The sequence below is a fragment of the Pinus tabuliformis genome, chromosome J, assembly GCF_031772625.1.
Source record: "Pinus tabuliformis cultivar Carrire ecotype Pingquan chromosome J, CPIR1, whole genome shotgun sequence".
NCBI lineage: Eukaryota > Viridiplantae > Streptophyta > Pinopsida > Pinales > Pinaceae > Pinus > Pinus tabuliformis.
The window spans coordinates 1,547,139,473-1,547,158,447 of NC_142295.1; positions in this window are offsets into that span (position 1 = coordinate 1,547,139,473).

The following is an 18,975-nucleotide window of genomic DNA, read 5'->3' on the forward strand; positions in this document are numbered from 1 at the left end:
GTTTCTTGCTTCCACTTGGAGATCTAGATCCTCTTACTCATCACAAGGCGAATTCCCTGATCCAAGTGTCATTTTGGAAGCTTCCTGGGCATTTGCCACCTTGCAGAATGACTGTGCCACTTGGCCAATCTCGCCCAGCGCAGGTAGCTTTCATTAGAGTTGACATTCAGCGCAGGTACAGAGTGGAGCAGTTGACATTCAGCGCAGATGCTCAGTGGAGCAGTTGACATGATCCAGAATTAGCTTGTTTTTGAGTGTTTTCAGGTGGAAAACTGATTTTCAGTGCTGTGGTTTGCTGACCTTGTTCCTCTAGGTGTAGGAACAACATGTTTAGGGAATTTGGATCCCTTAGATTATCGACATTTCATGCTTCATGCTGTAAGGCACAAAAATGTCTATAACACATACTTGTTAAGGTTTTTCCCCTCACCTTACTCTACTTGACTGAGTTGACGAGGGTTAACCCAAAGGACTGAATAGAGTAGGCAGTAATTGTTAATAGTGCAAGTGATGTGTTTTCACCAAGACTCACTTTGAACATAACGTATCTTCCATTAGGGTATCATTGACTGATGATAAGAAGCTTTTCATAAAGAGAGAGAGAACAAAAGATAACTATATGTTGATAGATGTAAAAGTCCTTTATATTTTCCCGGCTTGTTTCGAGAGCCAAAAACGGTTTCATGTGAGGCTAACCTATGGATAAAAGCAAGCAAAGAAAGAAAAAAGAAAAAATAAAAAGTAAAGCAAAAGAAAAACAAGTAATAAAATCAAGCAAGCAAGCAAACCAAACCAAATCAACAAGAAAATAAACATGAAAACCAGAAAGTAATACAAAGAAAGAAAGAAAACACTACTCCTACTCCTACACTAAACAGTCGGGGTTACATGAAATGAAATTTCCAGTGAAGCCACTTTAGGTGTTCCTGACCTGCAACCACAATGATACAAGCGATTAAAGTAGATAAAAAATAGTGTGCGATAGAAAATACAAAAACTTGACAATCTTGCACATGAGAGCAAAGGTATTCGCTGTGGTAAGAAAGATGTGTCACAACTACCCAACACACATGCTAACCTCTTCGATGACTACCATTTTTCAATAAACATCGAAATCCCCTTGCGAGTGTGTGTTCATCTGCACCAATTTTCTTAGTGAGTGCGAGGAAGGACTAAAGCTTGTTACCTGCAACACAACTCTCCAAGTAAGATTTTTCGAGGCATTCATTGATTGGATCATTAAACTAGTGATGGTTGTTTTTAAAGACTCATGACCTTTGAAAAGATGGATTTCTAATTCGAGATAAGGGATCACGATGGGAATCTAGTACAAACAGATAGATCTGATCATTTTCGTCGGTCTTGTCAAGACAGTGAGGACTTGCCATAGCCATCAATGCAGGCTAATGTGCCTCACTTGCTTAATAGAAGTTTGAGGATAAATATTTTACACGGTGAGTATCATAGTGTGCAAAGTGACTATCATTGGATGTAGTGTTGGTAAAATGATAAACTGCATGATAGTCACCCAAGATAGCCGAAATATCAAACGAGTTGGTTGAGATGCTAGATTCCTGGTTAGACATGAACAAAGAAATTTTTTGAACAATATTTACAACACTTTGAATGATGGAACCAAGTTCGTTGTGCACTAGATATGATAGAACACCCACCTGAAATTGGTGAAAAATTGCGCAGGCATTATGGTCAACACAGGAATGAAAAAACGATGCTAGCACTGTGAATGTGTAAAGCCAGTTGGGGTGTGGTGAAATGAGAGGAACTTGATTCACATGATATCCCATGTGCTCGTAATCACACAGGGAGAGTGTTGGTGTGATGAGCGGGCATATTTGAAATGAAAGATTCGCAAGAAGACCAAGGAGTTGATCATGAGAGAGAAAATTCGATAAGTATGATTCTGAAAAAAGATAGTCTTTGAGATGATCAACTTCACGATTCCATGATTGCATGAGAGATGAACACTCCCAACCCAAATTGGATATAAGAGAAGTGCATGAGGATGGACACACTACAACAGATTCGTGGATTCGGTCATTAGTGAAATTCTGAAATTTTGAAATATCACACCCGAAATAGCAAACATCTTTTACATGTGGATCCATGTCGCATGCAACCATGTAGATTGATAGATTTTGCTTAACAAACTAGATTTGATTGGGTTCGAGGGGCTTAACAGAGTCACAAGGTCCTGACATAACCATCAATGGATGTTGAAGTGCCTCGACTCCCTGGCACGTCCTGAAACTTTCCAGAATTGAAAAATTGAATTTTGAGATGTGAACTAGATCATTCATGGCTTGAGGATGGTTGTTGTTGTTGATTTCAAAACTACTCTTGGGATGGCAACCATCTCTGTCACAGGATTCATCAAACTTTTCAGCTTCAACAAGCTGACTTGACGAGTTGTCTTCATGCACAATACAAGATGATGATGAGTGGGAAGAGTCCTGTGCGTCGAGAATGTTTTCATCATGGACAACCTCACTGCCTTATGTCAATCAAGGAGATAACTCATTGGATGAAGAAAGAGGAGAACACAAATTATTTTCGATGCATGTCGATGCACTATGAATGGTAGGGTACACAGGGAAGAGGGTTAAAGTGGAAGTTGTTAGCACAGTTCTAGGCTAAGTCATGAGTAGGTTTTGAAATTTTTATTTTTAGCATTAATTTTGTAAATTTAAAAAAAATTCAAAACACTACTGGAATTTTTGGTAGCACCCAATTTTCTCGTTCAAACAGTCTCCCCTGTTATTCGTACAATCTCTTAGTTATTGTTTTATTTCATGTTTTCTTTAAAAAAAAAATCTGATACTACTGAAATTTCCAATAGTGTTTCACATTTTTAAAAATAAATCCGAAAACACAACCGTTTTTTATTGTCCACATGTCATGACAGCAGAATATCAAATCCAAATCATGATATTTTTTGATTGGATAGGTCACAAACCCCAATTCAAGTCAAGTGGTAGTCATTAATTGTTTTGGTTGATCGTGTTTGCTAGGTGTCAGCCATAGCCATAGCCAACCGTTTTCTACCCCACCCATCTTAAATAACTCGGTTTCCCAAAATCTATAGTGTGTCTACAGTGTCAGTCTCAGCCAGATATTTAAATTCCGATGACTGTTCTTTCCATTGCGTGTAATACTCTATAGGAATTTCTAGCCAGTCTGAATTAATGTAAGAAAATTGCTAGATTTACAAGATTCTCATACAACCACCTGTAGCAGATCAGCTGGACTCTCCAAGGAAACTCATCTTCATCATTAACAACATTTTGTCTATCATGACATGAAATCTTGTGTAATCAGGAAGGATTATATGCATGGGATATTGAACCATGGCTTCATCTCAAATATTTTAAAGTGAAAGAAATGTCACCATTTCGAATTTCTAAAGAGCAGCTAAGGAGACACTGATTAAGGAGTTTAAGAACATATCCCAGATTTCCAGGTAGCTGAACTTGAGATAGTTGCAATAGCTGTTGGGTAAGGATTCAATCAGTTTGACACCTATTCTTCATAATCAGCAAGCAGATATTCTATGGCACCAAAGTCTAGGAAAGGTGGAAAGCTCAAGAAAATAGAACCATAAGGAGCTGAGCTAGTCGATGCTAATCTGAAGGTAAGAAGGTTGTTCATTCAGGCAGGCTGGTATCTACTCTGCATGGCATTAGGAGACTCACATCGAGGAGTAGTCCATGAATTTGCTCAGACTTTCAATGGACGAGAAGCTATCATTTTTGGTTTTCAGTTGCAAGTTTGAGAATAATCTTTTGTAGAGGCTTTTAACCTTCCCCAGGAAGGAGAAAAGTGGTTCAAAGGACAAATTATCACAAGAGTAGATCTCAATACTTTTATCGGAGATGAATATTGAGATCCCAACTGGGCCAAAGGAATTCCTAGTAGTTATCTGAAGAAAGAATGGGAAGAAACACTCAAGCTAGTTAAGATCTTCCTCACTTGTGAGAGAAGATATATAGTAGTTTTTATGTACCATATGAGGTTTTTGTTTCATTTTTCAAGTATGAGGGCTCTTAATCTACCTTATTTTATATTGAAGATCCTAACCAAAATGACAGCCAGGCTTCAAACACATCAAGAAGCATCACAGTATAGCCTGTATCATCAGGCAATTATCGAGGTTCTAGTTGAAGAAGAATTGAAAAAGAGGAACCAAACTTGGGACCATTTCTTATTTTATAGAACAAGCCAACCTACACCAAAAGCCCAAGAGACTGTTAAACCTTCTTCAACACAGGTTCAAACAAAGAGGACATCAACTGCATTAGTTGAGGGAAACTCAGAAAGTAAGATAAGAAGGAAAGGTGTGAGCAGAGGTGCCAAAAGCAACAAAAAGAAGCCTTCGGCTACTAAAACTGAAAAGAAAAAGGAGCAAGGAGAAATCTCTTCTGCCCATAGAGTTGAAAGCTCAAAAATGGTTCCTCTTGTTAGACCTTTTCTTAAGGTTTACATAAGAACTAGGAGAAGAAAACTTGTAGCTGAAGAGAAATCTAAAGCGCATGTGTTTCCTAAAATTCTAGAAACACGTGAATAACAACAAGAAGACCAACCTCTTGATTCTGATGAGGAAATACTGAAGGAAGCAGGGTATACAAGAACCAGTAAAAACAAGAAGGAAGAGCTAAAAATAGTTGCTAGAACTAGGAGGAGGCATACTAGGGAAAAGAAAAAATACAGACTGAAATCAAAGGACCTAGATAACCCTAGTTTGCTAACTAAAGTAATAGTTATAGAAGAACAACCTACATAGTTGCAGACTGAGGATCCTTCAATTGCAGAAATCAAAAGATCCTTGAAGAAACAAAGAGTAAAAGCTCACATGGCTAGCCGTCAGACTCTTCCAAAAGAAAAAAGATCCAAAAAGAAGCAGAAAAGAAAGAGGCCATCATCAAAGAGGACACGACAAAAATCACAAGGTCTAAATATGCTAGAATTAAAACCAACTTGGATAAGCTTGCAGAGGCTGCAACTCACATAGGATGAAAGGGTATTTTGAAGAATTTTTGTTGAAATTTTGAAGTGGAAACATTATCATACCGAAATTTTCGAACTGTTTCAAGATTTTTAGCCATTACAGGTATTACCGGAATTTCCGGTAGCACCTGTCACAACAAAAATATACAACTATCAACAGCAAACCTATGGGCTAGTTTTGGAAGACAGTAAGTCGTAACGATAGGGATAAGAAAGATGATGGATATGAGATAGTTATGAGGTTGTTGAAGGTTATGTTTAATGAAGACATAGGGTCATTCAATAGGAAAGACCATAAAGAGAAAATTCAACAGCAAAAGGGGCAGCCAGTTAGTTTTCCAGTAGCAAAGTGTCATTCTTCCCCTTCTTCTCATCTACACTTGTACTTTCCATTGTAATTTGATGGGAGATGATCTTAATGTCTAAAATACACTCATGTAACAAGAATATAGTGGAACCATCAATTTAGGAGAGTTGGAGTTGATGCCTCTCTCCCTATATATACCTTTTGCAAATATCATTTCAGGGATGGATTTTGGTTTCCGTGAAGACTCAACTTAATAAAATAGCTTTTTCTACACTTCATGCTGGAGGATTCTATGATTCAAGTCATATCTAATGTGTGGTTTGTCTATCTTATGTTTTCAACTTTCTGAATTATACATTTGCAGTAGCTAGTATAGTATGAGTGAGAATCATTAAGAGGATCTGATGGTGACTTATCTACTGTCCATTTTTCTGTAAATTATAATATGTGTTCAAGTAGAACTTGCTAGTGAAGGTTTCACAAAGGATTTGTGGGATACTTTATACTTGTTTTTACTTCCTAATTGTTGTTTCCTTGTCAAATATGTTTTAATCTTTTAAATGATAAGTTACAACAACTAGTATAGTATGAGTGAGAATCATTAAGAGGATCTAATGATATCTTATCTACTATCATGTTTGTTGTAAATCATAATATCAGTTTAAGTAGAAATTGTTAGTCAAGGTTTCACAAAGGATTTGTGAAATACTTTATACTTTTTCCTACTTTCTAACTCTTATTCTCCTTGTCAAAAAATAGATTTTGCTACAAGGCTTTATGTAGTTGAAGTAATTGTCTTAAGATACTCAGTTTCTTAGGATAAGTATCAGCTATTTTTTCTCTTTCCTCTGCTCCCCTATATTACTCACTTAACCATACAATTCATGCTTGCCACAACTTTCCAAATGCATAAAATTTAAAGAGGAACATAATCATTTCAAAACTCCTTTAGAATCTATCCCACCACTCAAAAAATCCTTTTAAATTTTGAAATACAATCATGATGTGTAAGGCTTACTCCTTTTTCAGTCTAGGAGTAACTCCTTACGCTAACATCTTTGGTGCCACTACTGGGGAGGTGAATTGAAGTTTATCCCTGGGTAAATGACAAAGTTATAAGTCTGGTTCTAAGGTGTACAGTTCCAATTATCTTTTTAGACTACTTTACACCTGGCAACTCCATTGTAGAAGTTCTGGCTCCAAGTAAGGCTAGAACTAGGGAAAACCCACATTGTCCTTTGAAAAACCAAGTCCCTAATCCTGAGAAGCTAATCACGAAAAAGAGCAAGCAAAAGCTTGTTTCTTCTATTTCTAGTTTTTCAAAAGCTATTCCTAGAAAAGAGCAACAAATTCTGTCTCCTGATTTTACAAAAATTTATGTACCTCTCTCATTTTCTAATCAACAAATAGCCTCTACGTCGAGTGTTGGTGATTCCTCATCTACTATTCAAAATTCTTAAATTGTTATTCCAGAAATCTGAGTAACTCCAATTGTTATTCGACAAATACCAATAACTCTAAACATGGTAGGTTCTAATCCACCCCCTAACCGAATGGATGCAATTGTTTTTGCTAGGTATGCTCCTTTAGTTTTACCTCAGGCTATGAATGCATTACCTGCAAGATATTATCTCAAGTATATGCCTAAATTTAATAGTGAAGGGGAGGTAACAACTAAAGAACAACTTGCTTATTTTTATGCTTATGCTAATAATCTGAACATTAAGCATGAAGATGTTTGGATGAGAGGTTTTGTTCAGAGTCTTGAGGGTGATGTAAGGAAATGGTTTAGATATTTGACAGCTAATAGCATCACTGGAATTGAAGTCCTAGATGATACATTTTTAAGAAAATGGGGTGACAAGAAATATTTTTTGTATTATATCATAGAATTTGGTGCAATTAAAAGAAATGAAGGAGAATCAGTTTCTAATTTTTCTAAAAGATTCAATAAAATGTATAGCAAGATACCTACTCAAATCAAGCCTACTGAGGCCTCTGCTAAAATCACATATGCTAGTGCTTTTGATCCTGACTTTTGTTTATTGTAGAGAGAAATAAGATATGATACGCTATCACAAATTCAGGATAATTCACTGGAGGTAGAATCAAATATATTAGCAGCTAATAGACTCAGAGGAGGGATTGACAGATAAAAAAGAAAGAAAAAGGTTGAAGTTTCTACTTCAGGAAATTCTGACATAGATCCTAAGATATATGAGCTTACCAAGATGGTCAAGTCATTGACTACTAATATTTCTAAGTTGAATATGGAATCAAGACCATCTACTACCATAAATGTTTCATTTGATTTGTGAAATAGACAACAGTTTAGAAGACCTAATGCTCCTCAAATTTTGTAGAGAGAAAGAAGAGATGATGATGATCAAAAGGTGCAGGTGCTAATATAAATTTTCTTAGAGACAAAGAAGGGATGATTTATCTTACATAAGCACAGTATGAAGACTTCATGTCATATACTCAGAATAATGAAGTGAGTCATAATCATTTCATGATTGCAACTGATCATCAAAGTAGATACAATCTTATTTCAAAGGAAAATGATGATACTTCTAAGCATGTTGCACAGCCAAAGAAGAATAAAGATGCATTTAATTTTTCAGCAAAAAAATCTCATAGACCGGAAATTCTGGTAACATCTGATATTCCAATAGAGAAACAAGTGACTGAACCTAACAAACCAGAAATTCCGGTAGCATCTGATTTACCTTCACGTGAGGTAAAAATTGTTCACAAACCACACTCTTCTTTCAATTTTTAAAATGAGATTCAGAAGATCAAGATTCATGTTCCCCTTTTTGAACTCATGAAAAATAAAGATTTCAAAAATAGTTTTATGAAAGCTTTATAGCCTTCACCTACTAAAGTAGTCTCTAATTTTGTTAACCTTTAAGATGATAAGCCCACTATTATTTTAGGTCCATTGGTAGAAGAAAAAGATGAATCTACCCATCCTTTCTATCTATCTTTGAATATTCATGAAAAGACCCTGCATAATTATCTTACAGACTTTGGAGCTTCACATAATCTAATGCCCAAGGTAGCTACGGATGAACTAGGTCTTGAGATAACTAGAGAGTACCAAGATCTCTATTCATTTGATTCCCGAAAATTCCAATGCCTTGGTGTCATTAAAGACCTTCCGGTAAGTCTTTTTCAGTTACCTATGAGAAGGATGGTAATGGATATTGTTGTAGCTGATATCCCTCCCAGATTTGGTATGTTACTTTCTAGGTTATGGATTAAAAGGTTGGGAGGAACCTTGCAAATGGATTTAACTTATGTGACTATTCTTGTTTTTGGAGGAGAACAAAGAAGACTTCATAGAGAAGCTCAAATGGCATATATCATTAGTGACAGAAAAGACCCTACTAATCATATGATATATGCTATAACAATTGGAGTTGGTTCAAGCATTCTACATATCATTGACTCTGCCTTGCCTACAAATTTTTTTTAGATTTTAAAGCCTGCTGAAAATCAAATCAGTCATTAAGGATTGAAGGTATGGAAAATGTTTCTTGATGGCTCATGTTCCAAAGAATGTGCTGGTGCACGGGTTGTTCTTATTTCTCCTTTGATGGAAAGTTTCACTTTTTCTTTCAAACTTGAATTTTAGACAACTAATAATGTGGCTGAATATGAAGCTCTATTAGTTGGCTTAAGAAAGGAAAAAGATATGAATATATCATAAATTTCTGATTTTGGAGATGTTGAACTTATTATTCAGCAAATCAGAAATGTTTATGAAACTAAGCATCCTAGACTCAAAGATTACAGGAATGCAGTATGGGATATTGTAGAAGACTCATTCCTAGCCTTTAAAATTTCTTTTGTTCCAAGAGAAAGCAATATTCTAGCAGATTCACTCTGTATTTCAGCTAGCTCTTTCAAAATTCCAATGCATGTAAAGTTGAAATATGAAGTGGAAATTAGGTTCAGACCTAGCATTCCAAATAATGTTAAGCATTGGAATTTTTTGAAGGTGACCAGGAGTTGAGAAAATTCTTTGAAGTTGCTGAAGAGTTTGTTGTTCTATATATTGATAAAGAAGAAGACCTACCACAAGTTGATGTTGATCATCAAGATTCCAGAAATCTAAAAAAACAGATTGTTGATAAGCCTATCATACAACTTCTTACCAATCATATTCCCAAGGGGTTAATTCCACTTGAGAAACTTTTTGATCAAAATGATGTTGCAGTCAAGACACAATTAGCAGAAGCAGATGTTGAATTAGAAGATTTCAACTTGGGTACAACACAAGAACCAAGGTATGTGAAGTTGTCAAAATATTTACTAGATGAAAGAAAGATGGAATATCACAAGCTGTTTTGTGAATTTGTTGATGTTTTTTCCTGGAAATATGAATATCTTAAGACATATGATACATCTATCATTGAGCATAGAATACCATTTAAATATGGTACTAAACATTTCCACTAGAAGTTAAGGCATATCAATCCACTATTGCTACCAATGATGGAAAAGGAAGTGAAGAAATTTTTGGATGCTAAAATCATTATTCCATTGAGATATGCAGGTTGGGTTGCCAATCTAGTGCCAGTAAGAAGGAAAAGTGGTGAAATCAAATTGTGTGTGGATTTCAGAAATCTTAACAAAAGCTCCAAGAAAGATAACTATCCATTGCCAAAGATGGAGCATATTCTTGTTATAGACATTTTTGGGCACTGCAACCCCAAGCATGAAATGTCCATAAACAGGGGGCTCCTAAGTCCCTAAAAGTGTTGTTCTAACCCTTAAAGGAAGAAGGTCAACTGATTACAGCTTCTCCCAGAAGTTCTCCATGAAAAACTGCTCAAAACTGGTCAAAATAGGATCATTTCAGCTGCTCCATAGGCAAAGTGCGTTGCATCTCACCTAAGTACACTCTATGGGTGTGTTGCATTTCAAAAATCCCTTCTATGGGGTGCGATGGGAGAGAAGTGACAAATGGCAGTGTCATTCCGCGAGGTGGAGAGGCATGGAATCTTCCAGAAACTTCTTCTGTGACACTTGCCTCTCTGAATTCAATCAAGGATGAGTAAGAGATCATCAATCTCCAAGTGGAAGAAAGAACTATCAGAGGGAAGACACTAATCAAATCACAAGCTGACTCATCTCCCTTACAGATATCTATATATGGATCCCTCATCCCAGAGATCCAGAGGCTGGAATTTTGCATCTTGTAAGGAATTGATGTTGGTTTCTTGAGACAACATCATAGTGTTGGGTGATCTAAGCTTTGTATGAGGTGAAGAAGGGCTTACTTGTTGAGAGGATGATGTTGGGTCAGAACAACTGGTTGTAACTCCCTTGGCTCTTTCTTGTTTATCAATAAAATCTATTCAAGTTTTCCTCCATACTCTTGTGTCATTTATGTTTTATGCATTTGTATGGTCAATTTACATCTGATCCTAGATTGTTTATGATTATAGATCCATGTTCTTGTATAGTGTTATGCTAGTGTGATCCTACAGGTACTCTGTGAAGCTGGGCGTACAAGGGAGCAAGTAGCGAAAGACTATCAAGAGAGAGAGGAATCGAACTAGGAGATTAGCGCAAGACAGAGGTTGGTCTTCTTTGTTCTTCTCTCATCTATATTTCATAAAGGAAAAAACGAAAGTAGCTTTACTTTGTTTGTTTCTAAGGTAGCTACCACACCTTAGTGGGATAAGCAGTTCTGTGTAGACACTTTTCCCTGTAACAAAATGGCGACTCCGCTGGGGACGAATTAGGTTGTTTGTTTATCTTCCTTGTTGTTTATTTTATAAACTTATAGACGGAGCCTGAAGTCGAGCCAGCTAGCTTTCGAACTACATTTGCTATGCAAATGCAAAGTAGATAAATGCCGCTTCAGTTAATCTCTGGGATTTGTTTATGACTTAAACAACTGATTCACAAACTCTCTAATTGCCCTCGTGGTAGCTCTTAGAACCTCCTTAGATCTACCCCTGATTGTTGCATTACTGATTACCATTTGCTTAGCCAAAACCCATGAACTGAACTGCAAACTGTGCCCCAGAACCCAAGCAAAGTCTCGTCTCTCGCCCAACGCAGGTTCTGTTCTATGAATCTGAAATTCAGTGCACTTCCCGAGTGTAGTAGGTGCGCTACATTTCAAGTTCACTGTGTTGCAGGTGCGCTAATCAGACTAGGCATTGTTTAGTTTTGGTTTCTGTGATTCATTCTTTTTAGTTCTATTCATGAATTTTGCTGCTTGTAATCAGTATATCTCTATTTGAAACCACTTTTGCTTGCTGTTATTCTGCCTCCATTGTGAAAAATAACTGTAAATGTTTTTGTGTATTTGTTGAGTCATTTTCAGTTCTCCTTTGCAAAAAGTAATGTAATTGTACTGTCGTCCCTTGATTTGAAAGTGTCGCAAGTGTCGTTTTCAGTCATAGGAAAGAGTTTGGTTGCTATTGATAGTCGATTACCCTGTTACTATTGTATTTGGTCTGAATTTGTAGTTTTTCTAGTGTCGAAAGCAAGTATTCATTTCCAAATCGTAAAGTGTTTTGATTGTCTCCATTTTTTATTTTGAAAAGAAACTTGTTAGTAATTGTCGCTTGAAAAGTAATTAGCTTTCTTTTTACCATTCACATACTAAGAAAGCTGAAAACAAATACATGCATGTGCATTTTCATTTAGACTGTTTGATTGGTTTGATTTAGGACAGTGCATCTAGTGTGTGCTCTTTGCTCTTTGTGAAAGAATATTGTCTCTTTCCTAAGTAGCTAGGATTTTCATTGAACAAAGAAGATAAAAGACTGTTTATCATCTTAGATTGCATTTTAGGAATTATACATCTACATCTCATAGTGAACCTGAAAGACAAATTTCTTAAGCATGATCAACTATAAAATAAATTTAATGAATCTAACAACACTTTGGAACCTAATGCACAACATCTAGAAGTCTAGGCTAGAGACGTATTCCGGCGTCGTAAAACCTGGTAACTATTGTTCACACTGATGGTTGGGTGATTCCTCCACTTTGAGATGATAAGTGCCAGTACGGACTTGTGCTCCCACGTATCGTCGAGTATATTTTGGGAGACCACAATAGGCTTAATCCTTTATCCATAGGAAGCTGTGTCTACCACCTTATCGATTGTAATGCACTGAACACAACATTCGGGAAGATTGACTGCCATACTGTAAAACGTATTCTGCAGTTTTGCGATTGGTTTGGTAATCCCTCTACCTAGATTTCCAGAGCAGTCCCTTTCGTTCCTTTTCAGACTCCTTAACGGAAAAGGTCCATCTGAGCACTTGTCACTTCAGGCTCATTAAAAATCAAAGGCAACTAGAGTCATCTTTTGTTTTTTCTCGACTCTTTAAAATTGAAAAAACAAGTTGTGTCAAAGTGTATAAAATTTATTTTAAACGGAATAATCATTACCCTTTCCTACATTGATCTTAGGTTGAGAAAATGGAACCCACCAACCAAGGAATTCCCCTTGGAGGAAATCCTAGTCTCTTCTCCTCTTGGGGAGATGTTGGTGCACCCCATATGGCCACATTGTCGCTTCCAGGATTGACAATCGGCTTGCCCGTATGGCTCTTCTCAACCTCTGTCATTTAGAACACCACAATTCCTGAACAATCGAGTCAGCAACTAGACGATTCCAGAGTTACCCACCAACCTTCTACTTCCTCCAATTCTTCCTATCCTCCTTCCTCTTCGCTTAATGGGGCTGGTAAAGCCAAAAGTCAAGTACCTGAGAAGAAGAAGGAAAAGAAGAAGAAAGAGAAGAAGAAGAAGGAGCCAAAAGAAAAAGGGGGCAACCAAACATCGTCTAGCGAAAATCCACACACTGCACCGACCAGGCCTAAATCGCCATGTGTCATTTGCATAGGAGACCACTATCATCGAGATTGTCCCTGTATCCCTCAGATCTTAAGGTACTGGTCTCCTCGTTTGCACAACCCGGTGTCGTCAACCTCTGATGATCATGTTGAAAACACACCGTCAACTAGTGAAAGTGAAGCCACAGGACAAAAAGGAAAATATAGATTTCCTTGTAAACTGTGCGAAGGCGATCATGCCATCCAACATTGTCCCTTCTTAGACAAGGCTAAAAGAGTTTTGGACGATCGTCCGGTTTCACCGTTACGACATCCTCCTGGATATAAAAAAACTCTTGCAAAGTCCGTCACTAGTTGAAAATTCGGCTGACCCACCCAGGTGGTCAGCCGAAGCATCTGTCATTGAAGACAAACCATCTGAACCCATACCAGATGAAAGTCAAAAGGTCGAGGCGACAGTTGACTTGGTCCTGCCTTCAGAGGTTCCATCTTTAGATGATACGGTCACAGAAGAGAATAAGGGTGACACCGTCCAAATTATTTTCGTAAGCACAGACTCCGATGAACATGGGGGCAATTTACCCATTCCTTTACTGCAGGAAGGAAGTTCGTCAGAGTCGTACCCGACCGTCTATTCGGTCCCACCTCCAAGCAAACTAGTTGTTTCTTTCGACTGGAATCAACTAGGCAGACCCCGTTTACCAGCTAGTGTATCATTCCGAATTATTGCTCAAATATATAGAATGGTTATGGCTGGTACCATCATAGATGAAGGGGCTTCTGTGAGTATTGTTTCCTCGGCTGCTTGGAAAGCACTTGGTTCGCCATTACTTTTGCCTGAGATGAGAAATCTAACAGGCTTTGACAAAGGAACCAGTCGACCATTAGGGATCCTTCCCAATGTGCCCATAACATTGAGAGGGAAGACCATTCGTATGAACGTAATGGTAGTTCAAGGACCCCAGGATTATAATCTACTCCTTGGACGAGACTATATTTATTGCATGGGAGCCATTGTCTCATCACTCTTTATAGTGATGTGTTATCTGCACGAAGGAAGAGTGGTCAAGCTCATAGACCAGCTTTCATTTCCCGGATCACGCATAGCAAATAGTCATATACCATCCCTAAATGGTCTTTTCACACAAGGAATGTCTCATCAATCTCCAGTCCGTCCACCTGATGAGCGCGAGTGATTCGGGGGACATGACTGAAACCCAGGGGGCATGCACCCTGGTCTACTTCGGCAGGAAAACTTCGGGTATAGGGTAGGTTTCCGCGAGAGATATATGACTGGACTGTACTCATGTACGTGATTGGAAGAGGGGGTTAGACTGGAATAAGATTCCCTCGTCAAAGTTATGTGAGTGGATTGTGTCACCTTTGTCTATTTCGGTAGACATCGCCGAAGAAGTGTTTTGTTTGTGCTATGAATAGAACAATATTTGATAACCTGAAAGAGGTAGACCTTTCCTGATAAAACAAATGTTTTGTTGGAGATTTGAAAGGTGACCTTGAAACTCTGTTTTATACCTAGGGGCATGAAAACCATTTGGTGTGCAAGCAAAGAGCGATTATTTATCTTTTTTTTGGATTGGTCGTTTCCTAACTTGCATAAAGAAAGGATGTGGGGCAAAGATTTGAAAAATTTCCATTTTTTTAATGAGACATTCTTATTATACGACTGGATTAATCGAGCAGTTTTAGCACATAGTTCAAGCTCGTTAAAAAGTAAACATAATTCATGAGCAAATGTTTCTCCCCGCGTTTAAGGTCATTAAAAAATGAACTATTTCTCGGTAAATAACCATCGTGAATGTAGTACTTCAGCCTTTAAAGCCTTGGTCGTGTTCTCATCATCACCTCCACTCTGTATTGGCTGATCATTCACCTCCATTTGATTGTTTACCCATTTTGAGGAATAGCTGCGAAGAGTGATCCCACTAGCCATCCTTGTAACACTACTGTGATTGGAAAATTCCAAACCTTACCTGGAATCAGCTGCTACCCAATTTTATCACTCGTTCCTCAAAAGACGAGTCTCCTTTAAGCTCTTTTCAACTGACTCGTAAAATATGAAAAGATTGCCGAGCCATTGGCCTCTCCAGCTCATTAAAGGGACTGGAAGTGCTATCCCTCCTTTATATTTTAATCTTTTTGGACTTGAGGGATTATTACACAAAAAGATCGAGCGCTTGTTTTGTTCGGCTCGTTAAAAGTATCGAAAATTCATCCCTTCTGTATTGTCTTATACTTTTTCGGACTTAAGGGATTAGATGACGAAAAAGGAATTTTGGAGTTTCCTTTACGTCCCTTTTCAGACTCTCTAAAATTGAAAAGGACCGAGTTATCTTTGTCGTTAAACTCGTTAAAACTTAATAGCGACAAACTTGTCCATAGCAGACAAGAACGAGTTTCACTATCACTAGGCTCGTTAAAACATAGCGATGGGTTTGCCCGAAGGGAAAATTATAGAACACGCATATGTTATCCTCCTCAAGCTTGAAAAAAATAAAGAGGTACTGGTCAACAATCACTAGGGAAAAATTGGGAAGAAAAATTGAAGAAACTTTGTTGGTAGCGAGTCGCTCTTGAACATGACACTTTCACTCCGCATCCAAGTCGGGTTGGGTTGTTTCATTCAACGGTCACATCGCCATGGTCCCATCACACCATCCACATTTGGGGTTAATGCTACCAATCCATCACGTCAGTGTCGCTGATATGTTCAAGAGAATTCATTCAAAGAATTCACCTGTGTCTCACCCGCTACAATACATTTACACTCCATTCTTTCATGACTGCCGCCCTGAACCTTATGTCATCAGATCATTTTCACCTCTATTAAAATCATTTGCTCCGTTCCATGTCATTGATGTGGGATTCATTAAAGCCCTCTTGTGATGGATCGCTTCTTGTCGACATCAGCTCATTATCCAAGAAGTCGATCTAGGAACACCCCGTTCAGTACTTTGAAGCTTGCATGCCTCAATGGCAAGTTTCTCACTTCCGGCGACAGGTTTACATCAATGGCCTTCGACCAAAAGATTTTGCGTGGTGTTCGACGCCAAGTCCTTTATTCACACCACATGAATTGTACTAGTACCTTGAGGGTCATTATCATTATCGGTGATTCCTCTCGCGCCTGTTAATAGCTTACATCATTGGCTGGTAATCAGGCGATGTCTTTCCATGTTCGACTCCAGAACATCTCTGACATGGATAGACTTGTACTTCGAGTTAGGATCGAATGAGATTGAAGACCTCGGATCTAGTTTCATCTATCCGGGCTGCGATATATATTCAGGGAAATAAAGACATCAAATGTACATCATTGCTGCACAGATAATTATCCAATCAAAGGGATGATGGCTCTACTAGAATCATCAGTCTACACTTAGAAGATTGTCTGTCCTATGTATATGAAAATGAATTTATAAAGATGAGCATGGGAATGCTCACCTCAGCTAGATCATGAAAATATTATGAAGATAATGTATTGTATTTTTTCTTATTACAGGTCTCCTCCCAACTTGAAAGAACTTCGGATCCTAAAAGTAAAGCATTTCGCCCAACATCAAAAGATTAATGACCTCATGCTTTAGGGGGCAACTGTATAGACATTTTTGGGCACTGCAACCCCAAGCATGAAATGTCCATAAACCAAGGGCTCCTAAGTCCCTAAAAGTGTTGTTCTAACCCATAAAGGAACAAGGTCAACTTATTACAGCTTCTCCCAGAAGTTCTCCATGAAAAACTACTCAAAACTGGTCAAAACAGGATCATTTTAGCTGCTCCATAGGCAAAGTGCGTTGCATCTCACCTAAGTACACTCTGTGGGTGCATTGCATTTCAAAAATCCCTTCTATGGGGTGCAATGGGCGAGAAGTGACAAATGGCAGTGTCATTCCGCGAGGTGGAGAGGCATGGAATCTTCTAGAAACTTCTCCTGTGACACTTGCCTCTCTGAATTCGACCAAGGATGAGTAAGAGATAATCAATCTCCAAGTGGAAGTAAGAACTATTAGAGGGAAGACACTAATCAAATCACAAGCTGACTCATCTCCCTTACAGATATCTATATATGGATCCCTCATCCCAGAGATCCAGAGGTTGTAATTTTGCATCTTGTAAGGAATTGTTGTTGGTTTCTTGAGACAACATCATAGTGTTGGGTGATCTAAGCTTTGTATGAGGTGAAGAAGGGCTTACTTGCTGAGAGGATGATGCTGGGTCAGAACAACTGGTTATAACTCCCTTGGCTCTTTCTTGTTTATCAATAAAAGCTATTCAAGTTTTCCTCCATACTCTTGTGTCATTTATGTTTTATGCATTTGTATGGTCAATTTACATCTGATCCTAGATTGTTTATGATTATAGATCCATGTTATTGTATAGTGTTATGCTACTGTGATCCTACAGGTACTCTGTGAAGCTGGGTGTACAAGGGAGAAAGTAGCGAAAGACTATCAAGAGAGAGAGGAATCAAACTAGGAGATTAGCGCAAGACAGAGGTTGGTCTTCTTTGTTCTTCTCTCATCTATATTTCATAAAGGAAAAAACGAAAGTAGCTTTGCTTTGTTTGTTTCTAATGTAGCTACCACACCTTAGTGGGATAAGCAGTTCTGTGTAGACACTTTTACCTGTAACAATTCTTCAAAAGGTGGCTGGGTCAGATAGAATTGTTGGGTTGTGTTATATTCTTTCCATGACTAATCGACGTAGTGAACCGGGGGGTTAGATGGGGGACGGAGGCCCCCCTTCGTTGCGCAGTGGGGTGGTCATAGGGGGTGCGGTAGCCCCCCCTGTCTGGGGGGTTATAGGGGGGCTGGTAGCCCCCCTCTACGGGGTCCGGGGCAGCGCCCCGAGAAATTTTTTTTTGGACCCTATATTAGGTTGGGCGAACCTTCCTATGGTTTTTGGTCCATGGTTTTGGACGCGATGGTTTTCGGTCCATGGTATTGGATTCTTTGGCGTGTATAAATATGTATTGTAACATTGAAAGGAATATAATGAAAAATCAAGCTGGTAGTCTCGGTTTTGGGATCCAGGGGAAAATCTCTGTGCATATGTGTTTTATGTGTTATTCTTTTGCATTATTTATTTTCTATTTTTTAGAATTCAGATGTAGGTAATTTCTGTACAGGGTTAAAACCTACATTTGGTATCAGAGCTGTTTTGGCTTCAAGGGGATGCCTTTGTTGCTGAGAGGTTTCGCTCGGGCTTGTGGTAGACCCTGTTCAGTGGGAGATCTGCGAGATCGGTTCTGGTGGTGAAAGAAGATGGCGAGCAACGGAAAGATAGAGATCAAGAAGTTCAATTGTCAGAGTTTTGAGTTGTGGAAACTCAAGATGGAGGATCTGTTGGTGGATAAAGATCAGTGGATCGCGGTAGATCCAGGTACTAAACCAACGGGAGTGACCGATGAAGAATGAAAGAAGTTGGATCGGAAGGCAAAGAGCATAATACAATTGTGTATCTCAGATTCAGTATTGCTGAATGTATTAGGGGAAGCTACGGCGAAGGCTTTGTGCGACAAGTTAGGGACTTTGTACCAATTTAAGTCTCTAGTGAATAAACTGTTCCTGCGGAAAAAGTTGTATAACCTGAGGATGAAAGATGGAGACTCGGTGATAGAGTGTCTGAACGCATTTAATACTGTGGTAAGTTAGTTAGCGTCTGTTGATATTAAAATTTCAGATGAAGATAAGTGCATTAGTTTGTTGTGTTCTCTACCAGATTCCTGGGATAGTCTGGTTATTGCAATAGGTAGGAATGCAACTACTTTGTAGTTTGATGAAATAGTCTCAG